General features: G+C 29.7%; 2 non-coding genes across 2 annotated transcripts; both read left to right on the top strand.

Annotated features, from left to right (window-relative positions):
- Positions 1–3,466: 3,466 nt before the first annotated feature.
- Positions 3,467–3,584, top strand: TRNAL-CAA (transfer RNA leucine (anticodon CAA)). Its single transcript has 2 exons — positions 3,467–3,504; positions 3,540–3,584. It is a non-coding gene; the product is annotated as a tRNA-Leu (tRNA).
- A 2,535-nt stretch (positions 3,585–6,119) lies between these two features.
- TRNAN-GUU (transfer RNA asparagine (anticodon GUU)) lies at positions 6,120–6,193 on the top strand. The gene has a single exon. It is a non-coding gene; the product is annotated as a tRNA-Asn (tRNA).
- Positions 6,194–6,942: the final 749 nt, after the last annotated feature.

The raw sequence follows: 6,942 nt of genomic DNA on the forward strand, positions 1-6,942 counted from the left end.
AAAACTAATAAACAAACGATGTATAAACGTGAACGACTATCTCGCCGGGCAGATATCAAATGCGTCTTACACGATATTTTTGCACCATCGTAATGGCGGAGGATCCATTTACTTATATTAAAAGACCAAAATGAGCAATATGGCAAAGTATGAAAACGATCGGATAAGAGACAAAATTTTTCCTGAATTTTAATCGTAAGTGAAACGTAAAGGAGGTATGTAAAAAGTTATACATGTGTATTGAAAAGGTACAAAGGAGAATTACTAAAATACCTTCCGAAATTCAATCACTTTCTTATAATGAAAGGTTGAAAAATCGATTCCGAACTAAGAAGAGGTTAGTAAAAAATTATATTAAAAAAAAGTCAAGTAAAATAAATGTATATAAACAAATAATGTAGTAAAATATAATAAATAATTAAATAAATATATAATAAATTAAATACAATTAATTTATTAAAATAAAAAGGCAATTTAAACAATATTTCAACAACAAATGTACAAATGTGTGGGATTAAAATTTCAATCAAAATGATTTCAATGATTGGGGTTTCAGTCAAAAAGATTTCAATGATTGGGGTTTCAATCAAAATTATGATCCCGGCTTAAACTAATGTAATTAAATATATTACTAAGAGGTATGTGCCGCTTTTAGATCATCACATACATAAAATATAGAGTGAATTATAGGCGTTTAAACAATTAAAATCTTATATCGCCATATCAAGGCGAACAGGTTGGAAGATACGGGACGAACGCTTATTAAACGTCAGGGAGATTTACTTTCCGCGTGTTTAAAACGCGTTTTATACGATATTTTATCTCCAACGTAATGGCAGACGATACATTAACGTGTATTGTTGACCAAAATGAGCAATATGGCAATGTATGAAAACGATCGGATAAGAGGCAATTTTTTTTCCTGAATTGTAATCGAAAGTGAAGCGTTAAGGAGGTATGTAAAAAAAAGAGATAATTTTATAAATATGATACATTTAAGCGGTACGAAATGTTAGAAAATCGAAAGTTCCGACACGTCTAGTTACCCTATTTGAATTGGATCTTGTGGGCAAAATTTAGACGTTCAATTCGTTTTAAAACGAAAACTAGTTATTATTGACTCAATTACAAATATTAATTAATTTAGATGTGGTCAGTATGTGTGTGTGTGTGTGTGTGTGTGTTCCGGTCGGGATTGGGGAAACAAAACGGAAAAGCGCAAAGCTACGGTTCAACGATGCGGAAATCGGACGCGAGTAGTTAAGCGGGCGAATTTTCACTCGCAAATTCCGCTTTTCCAGTAGCCGTTTTCCAGTAGTGCACAGACAGGCCTCGGACTGGTAATAAAGGCTTTCACGCGCCACGCTTAATATGGAAAACATAATGCGACGGAAGCGGATGCGAGGAATCCGACGCGAAAAATGCTCAAATTTCACTTTGCCGAAACGCGCTCGCAAATTTGTCATTTTTATTGCGAGACGTAAACGTAACGCGTTAATTTTTCAACTAGACGCCGTTTTTCACAATTCGCACTATTTCACGGACGTGCGACAACTTTTATTTTGGACTTTTCTTTTTGTTTTTAAACCCCATCGAACGTTCTTACATGTACATAGATTCTGATTAGAGACTCTAATACTGGCACTACCGAAACTGGCTTTACCGGTAGTGCATAAAAGACTACCGGTAATTTATTTATTTATATATTATCTTAGCTATCAAGCTAATTTAAAAATACATCTTAATTACTTTACTCTAAAATTTATAATTATCTTATTTGTACTGTCCGTCACAGAGGTATCTCTTTGCACCTCGCAAGAATGCATCCATGGTCTTAGAAGACCTGATGCACTCAGGGAGGGCATTATACATGAGCACACCCCTGTGGATGTCTTTTTTTTTCATACTCAACTTACAACTAGTTTCTCCTTATTTCTAGTATAAAAACTATGTTTATCTATATTCCTCATTATAGAATCATCAAGTACTTAGGCAATTACTTATAATCTAACTTATAAACAAAAGACGGTAATACCGAAATATAACATTTTTATGTGAGGTCAATAGTTTTGAATTTAAAATAAAACGTCGTATTGCCTAGTTCGTATAGATAAGTCGAAAAATGAGTCAACACTCAACATCCTTTTATAGATCTGCAATTAAAAGGCGCCGCTTAGTGTAAGATAAAGTATGCCAAAAATAGCTTACTTGTAAATAACAATGAGAAGCCTTTTCATCTTATTTACATTACTCTTCACTGTCTATACCCTTCGGGTATAGTGACAGATTACCTAAACATTATCTGCTTTAGATCGTCGACTTTAGAGAGTCTTTAATTAATATTATGTAGTAGATGTACATATTATGAGCATTAATAAGAATTGTAAATAGGGTTTTGAGCTATTTTTTCTATTATGCTGTACATTAACATTAGTATAATATAATACTATGATTACTAAACAAATTAAATAAAAATTGTAAAATAGAAAATGAACAGTAGATGAGTTGCTATTAAAATAGATTTAAGATGTACTATGAACATAATTTAGTAATAATAAAAAGCATTTAAAAATCAAAATCAAAAACATTACTCTTCGCTGATTTGTTTCACTTGACAATTTTTTGCATATGATATTTATATTATTAAAATCTAAAACCATCCCTTTCATACGAAAAATATTCAAAGCAAAGAGCGCACTATAAATTATTTACCTTGATTTTTTTCGTCGCGAAAAAAATCAAGTATAATTCATGTATCAATGTGATGAAAATAAAAAAAAATCACTAAATTTAATGAGCCAAAAGTGGGATTTTTTCTTCTTAGAAAGGCCAAAAATGTTGTCGCCACGATTCTATCCACACTCCTGAATGTGTCAAGCTGAAAATTTATTATTATATTTTGTATGTACTAACTTAGAGCTGATAAGGTTTTGGTCAGAATTCATAAACCGGAAGTAGTATTTTTTTTTTAAAACAATATTTCATTATTTTATTTTGACCTTTTAAATTATTTTAATCTTCTTGCTTTCTATTGTGTATAATACTGATAGTAATTTTAAGTAATAAAAAAATTTTGAACAAAATACAACAACCGGAAGTAGAACTTTTGTCTTGTGCAAGTTTCCATACATTTGCGCTCAATATATATTGAAAATGCTGGCATAGCTATTAGTATTTCATAATGCTGCCGGTATGTGTGAATGTGTCTGTACAGTTCAATATTCATTTTTGCTTTGTGACCTTCTTATATTCCTCAAATAGAAAGATAGAGTCATGGGTTGGTCACACCCGAATTTTGTATGTTGGCAAGCGAAAGCGCGGTGTATGGATATTTTGGTGTGCGCGAAAATGAAAACAGGTGTTGGTATGAAAATAGATCGTTTTCAATAATAGGTCATTGGGTTGTGAATGATAAAATGTTGTTGTGATGTGTTTGTGGTTGAAAATTAGAAGAGAGTTTGTAAGCGTCAGGATGGCCGAGCGGTCTAAGGCGCCAGACTCAAGGTTCACCTTATCTGCTGTAAACGCAGAGCGAGCGGTTCTGGTCCTCTCTGAGGGCGTGGGTTCGAATCCCACTTCTGACAAATTCTTTTGTATTTTTTTTCTCTATTTTTCAAATATGCTATATTTAAGTACATACATATGCAAGTAAGAATGATTTTTTTTAAATTCGCTAGTGAAATTATAATTTCCCTAGCTCATACAAGTAAAAATTCACTTATCAATGTTAGAAAAGCGGATAATTCGTAAAGGAGTGTTAAAGTGAATTTAAGAAGTTATAAGGGAACAAAAGTGTCGACAAAAGGTTTCCAGATAACTTAAATTTGAATTCATTCTCGAATTCTCACCTGCAAAACATTCAAACATAGCTTTAATTGTAAAAAAATTGGCATTGAATGATAAGAAATTTGGATGTGACCAACCCACGATTTTATCTATGTATTTGAGGAATATAAGAAGTATAAAAACAAAATTCGATTATGAAACATACATACACGTTTACACATACTGGCTATGAGAGCATTTTGGTTACAAATTGAATGTAGGGAAACTTACCCAAGACAAAAGTTTTACCTCCAGTTGTCTGATTTTGTTAATAAAAATTATCACTTAAAATTACTATTAAAATTATTAATATTGTAAATATAAAATAACTATTAATATTGTAAATATAAAATATATATAAATAATTTAAAATAAAATAACTAAGTGTTGCTTTAAAAAAATGAAAAATAAAAAATAAAAATATAAATTTTCAGTTTGGTACATTCAGCGGTTTGGAAAAAATCATGTGGTCACAACATTTTTGACTTTTATAAGAGGAAAAAATCTAAGTTCAGGTTAATTAAATTTGATGATTTAATTAAATTGTTAAATTAAAATCATGTCTTAACCTAACTTTTGTAAATATTTATGTATGTATATATATATGTAGGATGCACAGATGTGAAGTTCAAATTTTGTTTTGTTATCAAAACTACGCTTATTTTTTTTATTTTTTTTATAAAATAGACCCAGATATTGAACAAGACACCAATGATCGTACCACTCATTTTTATTTTGTTCAATTCGAATTATTTCATAAAATCGTTTGGTGTAATTCTTCGTAATCAATTATGTACTTATTGAATTGTGAAGAGTTCTATGAAATAATGTTAAATATGAATCATACAATCATTCATCTTTCAAAAATTATAATTTCAAAATTCGAAAATATGTATGTAATATGTAGTGAAAATATATGAAAATATATTTATTTATTTAAAGTTTGGACCATTGTAGCATTACAGGAATTCCTAATGCGCCACAATGGTCAAAAATATAACAAAAAAATAAAAGAAACAAAATAATAGCTAAAGAAATTAGATTATATACACAAACAACTAATAATAATAATAATAAAAATTACAAATTATAAAAAACAACAAAGAAGGGAATGTCTTACAAAATAAAGGAGAGAAAGAAAAATAAATATAAACAAATAACATATGAAATAAATATATACATATAAATGTATGTATATGTATATATTTATGTATGTATATACATGTATGTATGTATGTATATCTAGTGATTTTGATTTTTAAATGCTTTTTATTATCACGAAATTATGTTCACAATACATCTTATATCTATTTTAAAAGGGCTCTAATCTACTGATCATTTTCTATTTTACAATTTTAATTTAATTTTGTTAGTAATCATAGTATTATATTATTCTAATGTTAATGTACAGCATAATGGGATATAGAGCCCAAAAACCTATTTACAATTCTTATAAACAGTCATAATACATCTAATACATAATATTAATTAAAGACTCTCTAAAGTCGATGACCTGAGGCAGATTGTGTTTAGGTAATCTGTAATGTATATCTAGTGAAGGCGTAATAAGATATGAAATCATTGAAACTTCAGTGTAATTATAATTTCACTGTAACATAAATAAACAAAATATCATCTTCATATTTTACATATAATATGTTACAGTCGAAGTGTATTTTCAGTTGAAATATATTCAAACTGGCGTTCAAGTATACAATTCAACTAGTAAATTGTATCTCCACAAGCGCAAATATACTTCCAAGAATGTGCGGCAGTTGTAATAAAACAGTCGAGTTTTGACAGCTCTGATGTTTTTATTACAAATGCTTTAGAATTCAATAATGCGTTAATATTTGCTAGATATTACCAATAAAATTAATGAGTACCTTTTTACGATAACGCTAAGAATGTGTTTTCTCAAGCAAATTTACTAGTCAAATGATGTTTTCACGAAAACCTAACCTATCCATCTTACCTGATACAAAATTTTAGTTGAACTGTATTTTCAGTTGTAATATATTTTGACCAGTTGGAATGTAATTCGCCATATGATTCAACTAACGTGAGGTAGACGGAATATATTCCGACTAGTCAAATTATACTGCAACTGAAAATATACTCCAACTATTACGGTAGATGGTACCAGGTTAGATGGAATTTTTTTTTTAGGAAATGAAACCATTTCTTTTAGGAAATCCACCCAGTATTAGAGAGGGGGGGGGGGAATTATGAGAATTCATTTTAAGTATTATAGTGTAAATTATATGTAGTATACATTATATAGATAGATATGAGCCTCCGTGGCGCAATTGGCTAGCGCGTTCGGCTGTTAACCGAAAGGTTGGTGGTTCGAGCCCACTCGGGGGCGGCTCAAATTTTTTATTCATTATATTTTTAGCCCCAAATTTGTCTAGTAACTTTGTGGCATTATTATTTGACAAAAATATCCATGGAAATTCAAATAATTACAATAAAAGATCATAATGTATGAATAATAATAAAGTCTCAAGGTCATTTTTTTTATTTTAAAAATTTAGATAGTGGTATACATAGATGAGATAGCGGTTAACGTTTTTTAACGTTAAACGGACACGAATTTGTGTAATCATCTGATATAATGATGTTAGACTATATATCATGAAAGTTTTCGATTTAAAATACAGTGTACTCTCGATTATCCGGGTGCGGATTATCCATGCTTGAAAAATATTAATTATTTTTTTAAATTAATTAAATTTTGTTCATATATGATAATGAGACGCACCGATTGATTGCGACCTAAACATGCGTGCTATTTGAAACAAATGATGTCACACAGAAATGTTTTTTGTTCGCTTTTTAAATGTATTTTACTATTGCGTCAATTCTTTCAGTCGCTTTTGATCATCGAAGAAGTAACAAGTGCGTGTATCAGAGCAGATTTTTTTGAATATACGTATGTATGTTTAATTATTATCAATTATAATACTTTGTATGTGAAATTATTTTGTTTGCTATTAACTCGAAAATATTTCAGATTTACATACCTATTCGAAATATAGTCAGTGTTTTTCAATTATCCATGCCCTCCCTCCCCAGCATTAGCCCGGATAATCGAGAGTATTTCAATTTTAAATA

This window comes from Arctopsyche grandis, chromosome 1, assembly GCF_051622035.1.
Source record: "Arctopsyche grandis isolate Sample6627 chromosome 1, ASM5162203v2, whole genome shotgun sequence".
NCBI lineage: Eukaryota > Metazoa > Arthropoda > Insecta > Trichoptera > Hydropsychidae > Arctopsyche > Arctopsyche grandis.